Source organism: Peromyscus californicus, unplaced genomic scaffold (genome assembly GCF_007827085.1).
Source record: "Peromyscus californicus insignis strain IS unplaced genomic scaffold, ASM782708v3 Scaffold_4__1_contigs__length_199733344, whole genome shotgun sequence".
NCBI classification, from domain to species: domain Eukaryota; kingdom Metazoa; phylum Chordata; class Mammalia; order Rodentia; family Cricetidae; genus Peromyscus; species Peromyscus californicus.
The window spans coordinates 64,302,029-64,314,176 of record NW_026294562.1 but is presented as its reverse complement, the minus strand read 5'-3'; the positions used below and the strand labels follow the sequence as shown (position 1 = coordinate 64,314,176).

The 12,148-nt window shown below is 43.2% G+C and overlaps 1 long non-coding RNA gene across 1 annotated transcript in view; it reads right to left on the bottom strand.

Moving 5' to 3' along the window:
• Positions 1–10,916, bottom strand: part of LOC128094522 (uncharacterized) — a 28,775-nt gene extending 17,859 nt beyond the window's left edge. The window contains exon 1 of the long non-coding RNA XR_008212986.1: positions 9,019–10,916. This is a non-coding gene — a long non-coding RNA (uncharacterized LOC128094522). The remainder of the gene's footprint in view (positions 1–9,018) is intronic.
• Positions 10,917–12,148: the final 1,232 nt, after the last annotated feature.

The window sequence follows — 12,148 nt, the reverse complement described above, 5'->3', positions numbered from 1 at the left end:
CTTGTACCTCTCCTCCGTATTGTATATCCCCTGTCTGTGTCATTCTCTCCCCCTGCCCCACCCCAAATCCTTGCTCCAGATTCTTCCTGCCTAGCTATTGGTCATTCAGTTCTTTATTAAACCAATCAGAAGGTTCCTTGGCAGAGACATATCTTCACAGTGTACAAAGATTGTCCCACAACATTTCCCTATTTTTGTCAAATAAAAAGGAAAGGGTTTAACTCTAACACAATAAAACTATAAACACTCATGGGGGGGGCCAAGTCCTTCTGATGGAGGCCCAAAGGGGCCATGGTAAGGGAAGTTATATGCTTTTCAGATTAGAAGACAGATGTAGAGTCCCAGCTCCTTGCATGAAAGGGCTAGATCTTCTTTCTTCTTTGTCTCCCTAATAAGTATCACAAGTCAGTAGATGTGGAGTTGCTGAGATGCCTGGTAACAGCATGTGTACCTGCATTGTAGATGTCATGTTATTAAAGGAAATGAGAGTAGACTGACCATCAACAAACTAACCACTTAAACTTGAACATGCAAAAACTATACATATTTACTGTGTACTTTTTCTGTTTATGTCCTGAGACAAGAAGTGTATGAGACCTACAAGTATACGAGATAAAGTTACAGCTTGAACTAAAGAACATTTCTAAATGCCTGATTACTTCATCAAAACACATCTCCATTTTGCCATCACACTGTCATGCTAAATATCGTCTTGTGAACAATTCTAGAAACTTTGTTATTGACTTAGACAGTGTTCTATTTATTCCACTTTTACCCAGGAAGTGAATATTTTAGAAACAAAAATATGTATATATTATCTTGGCAGAATATAAATTCACAATAAAAAACTATAAACAATAAAAACAATTATCAGGTAAGAATTAAATTCACAATGTCCGGTTAGATTTGTATTTGGAAAATTCAGAGAAAATACACTATTATCTATCCTATCTTGGTGAGTTCTAAGTTTTATACCTAAACCACTTTCTATCATAACTTGTATTACCAACCTAAAAATATATTTAGACCTTAAAACATTTTCTTAGATTAATCACTTAAGCTTTTCTGACTCTCAACCTTGTAAACTTTATATCTCTTTCATAACTTTCTTTTCTGAATTTAGTAACAAGGAAGATGGTATAACTATCTAGTCTTTAACCCCTAATAGAGACCAGAGAAGGATAATATATTATCCTGAGTGAACAGGAAGTGCAGAGCAAAAAACTTCCAAAACTGTAGGAGTGACAGAGATAGCTGGAGACCTGGACAGTCACCAAAGTTTCCTCTGCAACATTGGGGCATTTATCTTTGGCCTACAGGCCTAGAATATCTGACAGACTTTTCTGTGAAGCAGGAATTTTGAAGGACTGTCCTGCCTTGTCTTGGCAAAGTTCAGCAGTCGCCTTCTGTGTCCTGATTGTCCAATTCGGACAGCAAACTGTCAGCAGTTGAGGCAAGGGCAGTTTCTTGCCCAGTGACTAACTTTGCCACAGTGAAAGCAAACTTCGTATAGAGGTTCTTCATTTCCCCTCATCTTCTCTGAAGTAGATTGGTGCTGCAAGGAACAGACGTATCTCATTGTCATGAAAAGCCTTATGTTATTAAAACATCTTAAATACCATATTCTGTAGCTCTCTGATGTATATTTTAGATCTCCATCTAAACTACATCTCTGGTTGACCTTGAAACATACCTAACACTATAAGTTTGATTGTTATAGATGACTAACTACTAACCTGCATTTCTTAACTGTCCTAAATAGTTTGTAATAATATCTTTCAAGTACTAGAACATTTTTAAAGAGCTGCATAGGTACAATACCTTAAACAAGAGTAGAAACATATATACAGTATGTTATAGCAAAAATAACCTTAAATTTGTATCATTATGCAAAAATACCTGAAATAAGAATAGAAACATGCCGGGCAGTGGTGGTGCACGCCTTTAATTCCAGCACTCGGGAGGCAGAGCCAGGCGGATCTCTGTGAGTTCGAGGCCAGCTACACAGAGAAACCCTGTCTCGAAAAACCAAAAAAAAAAAAAAAAAAAAAAGAATAGAAACATATATACAGTATGTATAAGAAAAATAACCTTACATTTGTATCAATATACAAAAATTCATACCAATGTAAACTATTTGAGACTAGTAGTTGCTTTTTAGTTTAAAAGTAAATTCAATAATCTCCCCTTTTATCCTATCATTCCTGCAGAACAGCAGCTTCCAAGCTTGGCTGCATAGCACCGCTGTCTGGTGAACATGTTCAAGTGACAAATTCCCAGGTCTAGAGTCTAGAAGTCTTCAGTAAGGGTTTGATGATCCTGGGCCCACAGGCCCTGCTCCACTCTTGCTGTCAAACCTGTCAGCTCCAGGTCTTCTCTGCAGTTGAAGCCATCTTCATACCTTCCAGGCTCTGGAATCAGGAGTGACAGGGGACACAATGCCCCAAAGAAGATCTGATGTGAGAAACACCGTGGCCCAGGCAGTTTGTCTCCCAGGACTTTAGTCTGAGTGACCTGATAGAGCATGGTGGAGGGCTCCCCAGGGATGGTACCATGGCAGCCTCTATGAGGAAGACGTTAATGGAACAGAAAACTACATAGAACCCAGCTGGCCAATATGAGGTCCAGGGACCTGAGGACCTTCACAGGGATTCATCTGTACTCATCTCCTTGGGGGCGTCCTCTGGCCATGGATGAAACACTTCATGCACAGTCACTAGTGATGACCCACCGACAGCTCATCTTTCTGTGAGCACCTTGAGTGATCCTAGAAAGTAAATGGTTCACTGCCCTTTTGCCCAAGAAACAACACAAAATTATGTAAATCAAGAGGTCAGTTCCTCTTGTTTGCTTTATAAATACCCATGGGACTACCCAGGCCATCAAGGGTCTGCACATCAGAAAAGCCATCAAGTCTCTGAAGATGTCACTTTACAGAAGTAGTATGTGCCATTCTGGAGGTGTAACAGCATTGTGAGTAGGTGTGCTCAGGCCAAACACTGGGGCTAGAATAGATCATTGGCAAAAAAAAAAAAAAAGCACTAAATTTAAGCTGCATATGCTTAAAAATACAGATTAACCAGGTGTGGCAGGATGATCTCTATGAGTTCCAGGCTAGCCTGATCTACATAGCAGGTTCCAGGCCAGCCAGGGCTACCTAGTGAGAGTCTGTCTCAAGAGGATAAGAAGAAGCAGAGAGTAGTGCTAACTTTCAGGTTAGGCATAGATTATTCTCTGATCATTAGACACATCCAGGTGGGCAAAGCACTTGAGATTTCGAAGCCCTCTTACAGAGCTCATGTATATACCCACATAAGAGCTCTCCTGCCACGTCAAGGGCTGGTGACTGAAAAGGAAGAAAAAAGGCATCCCCAAGGAAACAAAAAACCTACAGCCCAGGGATACATTCAGTACAAATAAGTGCACATTAAAAGTTAAAGAAGTCAGGGGGCGGCGGTGCACACCTTTAATCCCAGCATTCGGGAGGCAGAGTCAAGCAGATCTCTTTGAGTTTGAGGCTAGCCTGGTCTACGGAGCGGAATTCAGGACAGGCACCAAAACTAGACAGAGAAACCCTGTCTCGAAAAACAAAAACAAAACAACAACAACAAAAAAAGTTAAAGAAGTAAAGAAAATGACCAGGCAAAGTTCTGACAATAACTGAGTGTCCAGCTGTGGATGGTCATTTATATCAACCTCCCCACACCCAGGGCTTAGGGACATCTCAGAAGAAGGCTGTCTAAGGGCTAGAGAGTATAGGAAAGAACTGTGACATGATATGGCTGTTGCACACATCACCTCACAGCAGCTGTGGTTACCTGCACAAGATTAACCCCGGCAATATTCCAGCATGGATGGGGGAGGGGCTCCTGAGGACCCACCCTGAGCTGAGGAGCTACTGGCATTTTGGCTGCTGAAGTAGGAAGCCTCAGTGAGCATAAGGGCAACACTGACTGAACTCAATGCCTGAGAGAGAGAGAGAGAGAGAGAGAGAGAGAGAGAGAGAGAGAGAGAGAGAGAGAGAGAGAGAACATGAAGTTGGGAGGAGGGTAATAGGGTATAAGGGGGATGGTATTAGAGAAGTTAGAACAGGAAGTAGGGGTGGATATAGTCAAAATACATTGTATACATGTATGAAAATTTCAAAGAATAAAGAACATTATTTAAAATTATTATAGTGGTCAAAATTCCTTTCTATTGACGTACTTAGTTCTTCCTAAATTTCAGAACTGAGAAGATGGTAGCAAATATTGAACCACAGATACTCCCTCCTGGGAAAATCTGAGCCCCAAGCTCTCCAGGAGGCCATTTTTCAGTTCACTGACACCCTCTGCTGTCCAAGACGCAGAAGCCTGAAAATAACACAAGAAAGTGACCAAGACTGGAAGCTGCCTACAAAAATGTCTATAGCATTTTACTCAGAACAGACGCAAACTAAAATGTTCCTCGGTGTCTCTCCACAGGAGAGTAGGCAAACAGTGGTAACTACACAACAGCGTAATACCTAGGGTGTTAGGACTTTCCATCACTTTGACAACATACCCGAGAAGGAGGAATTTGGACTCCTGGTCAACCTGCTCCATTGCTTTGGACTTGAGAGGTGCAGCATCATAAAGTGTGGGGGGCAAAGCTGCTCATCACAAGGGGGTGAGGAAGGAAAGGCAGAGAGGAGGTATCCAGAACAACACAACCTCTTCAAGGTCCCCGTGACCTTCTTCCTCCAATTACCCCATCCTGTTGTAGACTGGTCAGTGGATTGCTCTACTGGTGGACTTACAGCCCACTCATCAACTGGGACCCCGTCCTCAACACATGAGCCTTTGGGGATAGTTTATGTCCAAACCACAGTACCCATCAATAAATAGGAACAAACCACAAAAGCAGGCAGCAGTTTGGCATGTGCATGATCACATGCCAGCTCTTCATATCTGCTGGTTCTGCAGCCATGGATCCAGTCAACCACAGATTGCAGGGTTGGGGATTGGCTCAATGGTAGAGAGCTTGCCCAGTGGGCATAAGGCCTAGGTTCAGTCCCCAGTTTGGTGGGGGAGAATCAATCACAAACTGAAAATTTATGTTTTGTTGAAGACACAGTGTGGTGATTAATATAGTTAACTAGACAGGCTCTAGAATCACCCAGAAGACAAGTCTTTAGGTGTGCCTGTGATATAGATTAGGTTAACGGAATGAGAAGAGTCACTGTAATTGTGGTCAGTATCATTCCACAGACTGGGGTCCTGACTGATAGGGAGAAAGTGAGCTGAGCACAAATTTCCATCATTCTCTGCTTGCTGATTGTGGGCACACTGCAGTCAGCAGCCTTCATCCCCATGACGGACTTCCCTTTGAATGTGAGCCCAAACGAATCACCCCTTCCTTAAGCTGCTTTGGTCAGATTTGGTGTCAAAGCAATGAGGGAAGTAACAATACACAGGATCTTGTTTCGTCTCTCTCCCTGGCTTGGTACTTGGTATGTAGCCCAGATAGACTGCCCTCCAACTCATGACAATCCTCCTGCCTCAGACTCTTCAGTGATGGCATTCCAGGTATGTGTCACCACTCCTGGCAGATTGAAAATACTAAAAACTGGGCAGGAAAGTGTATACTGCTCAATCACCCACAACAGGTGGCTTTCTAGAGGAACCCAATGCTTCTAGCCTTTGTAGGTACCTGCATTGAGTGCACACACATACACCACACACATACACCACACACACACACACACACACACACACACACACACACACACACATGAAAAAAATAGGGGCTAAAGAGATGATTTAGCTGCTAAAAGCATTGATTGCTCTTCCAAAGGACCTAGGCAGTTCTAGCATCTACATGGCTGCTCAAAACCATCTGTAACTGCAGCCCCAGGGACTTCTTTTCTTCTGCCTCCACAGGCACCAGGCACACATGTGGTACACAGACCTACATGCAGGCAAAGTACCCACATACATGAAATAAAACAAAACTAAAAACTAAATCTTTCAGAAATCGTATTTGTCTATTTTTTCAGTGCTGGGATTGAAGCCAAGGCCTCACACATGCTAGGAAGTTCTGGAGCACTGACCTACATCCTCAGTGTTTTACTTTATTTTCCTTTTGCTGTAATAAAATACCCTGATAAAAGCCACTGAAGGAAAAAATCATGATTGGAGGGAATGGAGGGATGGAGAGGTGGATAAATGGATGGGTTGAGGGATAAAGGGTATGGAGAGGTGAAGGGATAGAGAGGATGAGGGATGGAGGGATGGGAGACAAGGGAATGGAGAAATGGAAAGATGAAGGGGATATAGGGATGGGCGATAAAGGGAATGGAGGAATGGAGGGGATGGACAGATGGGGTGATAGAGGGGATGGAGGGGTGAAGGGGATGGAGACATGGAGAGATGGAGGGATGAGTGACAGATAAACAGCAAAAGAAGCTGCTCGTAAGTGCATTAAGTTTCTTAGCAAATGTAGGCAGTGAGTGGATTAGGTTGGAGAGAGACACACTGGAAGCCAGAGGACCAGAAATACTCCCAGGAGAAAATGACTGCTGGGGTGTCTCAGCAACAGAGCACTTGCTCTGCAAATCAAAAACGAAACCTTAGAGCAGGATGAGCCTCGCATCCAGGACTTCAGTTAGCCACCCAGGATAGCGCTGTCAGAACCTGGAGCCTCAGCACAGCCATCCGGTTCATAGATTCACAAGCACACCAATCAGCTTTATTGAGCTTGGCTTTTGACAGCTAGAGGTTGTGTGCCTCAGTTTCCACATCTGCTCTTGACTGTGGGTGTGACCAGCTGCTCACATTCCTGCCTTGATGTCCTGATAACGATGAATTGTAACTTGAAATTATAAACTAAAGAAACCCTTTCTCCCTCACATTTGTTTTTATCAGGGTATTTGATCCGGAAATTAAAATGAAACTTGGACACACAAATCTCGGTTAACCCAGGCTGGCCTGAAGCTCTATACATAGCCTTCACCTCCCCAGTGCTAGGAGGACAGCCATGCACCACCACACCGATCCATGCTCAGGGCTTGTATGTTAGGCGAGCACTCCACCGACTGACTTGCATCCCAGCCCTCCTCCACTGCTTCTTATCCCACTCTTCGTATCCAATCGTGGTTGCGCCACCTAGTGCGTTGTTTTAGGTTGTCCTTAATAAGATCTAATGCTATATATCTTCAACTTTATACATTATGTTTACCGGTATACTGAACATATTTACTGTTCATGCCATTCTTTTGTGTGTTTGTTTTTTGTCTTTTTGTTTTCGAGACAGGTTTTCTCTGTGTAGCCCTGACTGATCGGGAACTCACTCTTTAGACCACACTGGACTCTTAACTCTGAGATCTGCCTGCCTCTGCTGGGATTAAAGGGGTGGCCACCACACCCACCACCACCTGGCTGTTCCAGTTATTCTTTGTGGGGCGTTTTTGGTGTTGTTTTGCTTTTGTTTGTTTTTATTTTGGTTAGTAAGGTTTTGCTGTTGTTGTCTCTTTTTGAGGGAAAGTTGACAGTCTCCCCCCATTTCCAGCTTTCTGTGTGTGGTTGAGATGTGGCGGCCATGCCTGCCTGTTGCCATGCTTTCCCTGACATGATGGACTCTGAAACGGTAAGCCAAGATCAATCTTCCTTAAGTTGATTTTTTGTAATGGTATTCTATCACCTCAACAGAAAAGTGACTGATACAAGGCCCCATGCCATTTGAACAATTTTGCACACATACAACCTAGAAAAGTACCATCTGTGCTTCATATCTATGCTGTGTGAATCTGAGTGGTACTTCAGAGAGTAGATTTGCCACGAGTTGATGCTTGGTGGTTACACAGATAATACATGTGGTGAGCTCTGACCTTTAAAGTGCCAGTCACATGACTCATATCACCCTTGTCCTTGGCTCAACATTTTTACTCTCCGCAGAGGCTGGGAGCCCCTGCAAGGTTGTGTAATTCTTTTGATATTGTTGTGTGTTTTGACACTAGCACACATTTTGCATTCAATAACTTTTTAGACTGCATACGATAGCATATGCCCATAATCCTAGCATTCAGGAGGCTTAAACAGTAGAATTTAGGTCATCCTAAGCTACATAGAGAGACTCTATCTCCAAAACATAAAAAAATTTAACAACAAAAAAACTCAAACCCACACAGATTTTCATCTTCTCCCCTACACATTGGGTTGGTAGAAGCTGCCAATGAGGCCATCTGTGCTTAGAATTTTATTTGGGGAAAGATTTTTTTAATCCATTGATTCAGTATCTCTAAAAATCTTTTTTAAAGCTAATTTTGTTATGTTTCCAGAGTTTTTCCATTTTATCTTTAATTTTTGAATTTATTGGCACAGAATTTACAAAACCTCTCATTTTAAAATATCTGACACATTTTAGTAAATTTATCTGAGATTTGTGAATTGAATGATATTTGTATGTATGTATTACGTGCATGCATTTGGGCATTCACTTGCCCATGTGTCTGGTGTGCCCACTCATGTGTATGGCTGCATGTAGAGGTCAGAGGTCCAAAACGGATGTCTTCCTTTATTGCTTAGTTTTTTGAGACAGGGTCTCTCACTGAACCTGGAGCTTGTTGTTTTTGCTTAGCTAAATAGCCAGGGAGCCTATGTGTACCCTCAAGCCCCACGTTACAGATTTATGTGGGTGTCAGGGTTTGAGCTCAGGTCTTCACTCTTAAACAACAAGCTCTTCTTCACCTTCCAAGCCCTTTATGGGTTTTTAAAGATCTGATGATTTCTTTGTTACTATTAAAGATTCTTATTTTTGCCTGGACTTAGAAGCAGAAGCTCTCGGCGAGGACAGCCTCTGTCTGTCTTTTGTCCATCTGTTCCTGGCATTTTTCTTTGGCTTCCTTCATTCTCTTGGCCAAAATTTTAGCACATTACACAGACTCCACCTTATTTTTCTTAGTGAGTTGTCTTGTCAGAGAAATACATTGGCATTTGTGTTTCAGGGCATGTGGAGTAACAGAACACTGAGCCTTGGGTGCTTTGGTCCTGGGCTTCTTACCTTCTTACCTTCTTGAAGGGCTTTCTGACAACGTATCGGCAGACATCAACTTTAGAGAGATTGAAAACCTTTCAGATTCTGCTAGCTTCTTCTAGCCCCAGCTGCCAAGGCACCATAGTTATCTGTCAGTCCAGGAGTTCTTCTTCTTCTTCTTCTTCTTCTTCTTCTTCTTCTTCTTCTTCTTCTTCTTCTTCTTCTTCTTCTTCTTCTTCTTCCTTTTACAATAACCACATTGAGAACATTCAGATTAGCATCCACAATGAATAACCAGACTTGCACTTCCTCTGTAGTTTTTCTTGGTCTACAACACAAGAATGCCCCTTACTCAACAGCAGGCACACTCTGCCATGAGTCATGAGCCTTGCTTCCTGGGAAAACCTTGTTGGTGGTTCCCACCACTGATTGGGACTATATAACCCTTCCACTCTTCACCCAGAGCATCAGCAACTACTTCTGTGGCCATGTGCTTCTCAGAAAGTGTAAAGTTTTCATTCTTCCTCTGCTTGGGTGAGTTTCTGACAGCCAGTGGCTGGGAAGGATATATTCAGCTTCATGGACTGCCACGAAAATAGAGCCTCCATGGGTATTTTTAGAGTAGACTACTGGCTCAGTTTGTTTTTCTATTGTCCTTTCTCTCCTATCTCATGAATTTTGTCTTATAGTTATTAACTCCTCCTCCTCTCATTTCATTTGAGTTTGATTTGTTATTTTTCTAAGTTCCTAAAATAGATAGAAAAAAATCCTTGGGTGTACCAACAGCCCTGCCCCCAAAGCCATCTTGCTATTCTACTAGCTAACAAAATAGATTGGAGAAGGTCAGCTGTGGTGGTACTCACTTTTAATCCCAGAACTTGGGAAGCAGAGGCAGGTGGACCTCTGTAGTTGAAGGCCAGCCTGGTCTACATAGTAACTTCCAGGACAGACCAAGCTATGTAGAGACCTTATCTCAAGCCAGGCAGTGGTGGCATATACCTTAATCCCAGCATGCAGGAGGCAGAGGCAGGTGGATCTCTGTGAGTTTGAGGCCAGTGTGGTCTACACAGTAAGTTCCAGGACAGCAGGGCTACAGAGAAACCCTGTCTTGAGAAAAAATAAAATAAAATAAATTAGGGACCTTGTCTCAATGTGTGTGTGTGTGTGTGTGTGTGTGTGTGTGTGTGTGTGTGTTCCCACTAGCACACACTCATTGTAGGTGGTACTGTGCTATGTAAGAACATTTTCATGTAGACGTACAATGCTCCTTAAGCACACTCTCCAGAGCTCTCCGCTCCCCTTTCTCACCTCTCAGGGGCCCTCCTATTAATCCCCTCTGTTCTCCTAGACTTCTTTCTGCTTCCTGTACATATTTTATATATCTTATATAAAATCAGGTGTGTGGCTGGGGAGAGGGGAGGGTGAGTGGAGGGATGGCTCAGAGGTTAGGAGTGCTCGCTGCTTTTTTCAGAGATACAGAGCTCAGTTCCCAGCACCCAGATTAGGCAGCTCACAGTCACCTTGAACTCCACCTCCAGGGTGTCTGGTGCCCTCTTCTGGTCTCCTTAGGCACTGCATGCACACGCACAAACCCACCTACATGCACAAACTCACACTCAGATACACACAAATAAAAATAAGTCTTTAAAAATCTAGGAACCACATAGGAAAGAAGACATTTGATATTTCTGGATTAACCTATTCTTTCTGGAGTAACCTAATTCACTTAATATGATTGTCTCCACTCACATCTATTTGCCTGTAAATGATATAATTCCACTCTTGGGTTTTTTGTTTGTTTATTTGGTTGTTTTTTTGTTGTTGCTGTTGTTGTTTTGGTTTTGGCTTTGGTTTTTTGAGACAGAGTTTCTCTGTGTAGTCTTGGCTGTCTTGGAACTCCTCTGCCTCCTGAGTGCTAGGATTAAAAGTGTGTGCCACCACTGAAACATTTGGTTTCTTTTTTTAAAATTAATTTTTTTTTTTTTTTTTGGTTTTTCGAGACAGGGTTTCTCTGTGTAGCATTGCGCCTTTCCTGGAACTCACTTGGTAGCCCAGGCTGACCTCAAACTCACAGAGATCCATCTGGCTCTGCCTCCGGAGTGCTGGGATTAAAGGCATGCGCCACGACCACCCGGCTAAAATTAATTTTTTAAAAATTTATTTTACATACCAATCAATTTCCCCTCCCTTCTCTCCTCCCGTTCCCTCCCCCCACCTCCTTTCCACCACCACCCCCATCCACTACTCAGAAAGTGTAAGGTTTCCCATGAGAATCAACAAAGCATGGCATATCAAGTTGAGGCAGGACCAAGCTTCTCCTCCCTGCATCAAGGGTGAGCAAGGCATCCTATCATAGGGAATAGGTTCTAAAGAGCCAGCTCAAGCACTAGCGACAGATCCTGATTGCACTTCTAGGGGCCCCCAAACAGACCAAGCTACACAACTGTCATCCACTTACTGGGGGCCTAGTTTGGCACCATGCAGGTTCCTTGTCCATCAGTCTAAAGTCCATGAGCTCTCCCGATCTCAGGTCATCTGTCTCTCTGGGTTTCCTCATCATGATCTTGACTCCCCAATTTATATAATCCCTCCTTCCTCTCTTCAGCTGGACTCCAGGAGCTCAGTCCAGTGCTTGGCTGTGGGTCTCTGCATCTGCCTCCACCAGATACTGGATGAAGCTTCTATGATGACAGTTAGGGTAATCACCAATCTGATTACAGGAGAAGGCCAGTTCAGGTACCCTCTCCACTATTGCCAGGAGTCTTAGCTGGGGTCATCCTTGCAGTTTCCAGGAGTTTCCCTGGCACCAGATTTCTCCCTAACCCCACAATGGCCCTCTCTATCCAGATATCTCTTTCGTTGCTCTTCCTCTAATATTTGATTTCTTTCTTTCTTTTCTCATTTGTTTTTTGTTTTTTCAAGACAGGGTTTCTCTGTGAAAAAGTCCTTGCCACTATCCTGGAACTCACTCTGTAGACCAGGCTGGCCTTGAACTCCCGAGTGCTGGGATTAAAGGCGTGTGCCACCACCGCCTGGTTACATTTGATTTCTTAATCACTGTCATTCTTATAGGGTCTCAAGTAGGTTGGACTAGTTTAAAATCAGTATGTCATCAAGGATGGCCTAATCTCTGCTCCTTCTTTCTCCATCCATGATG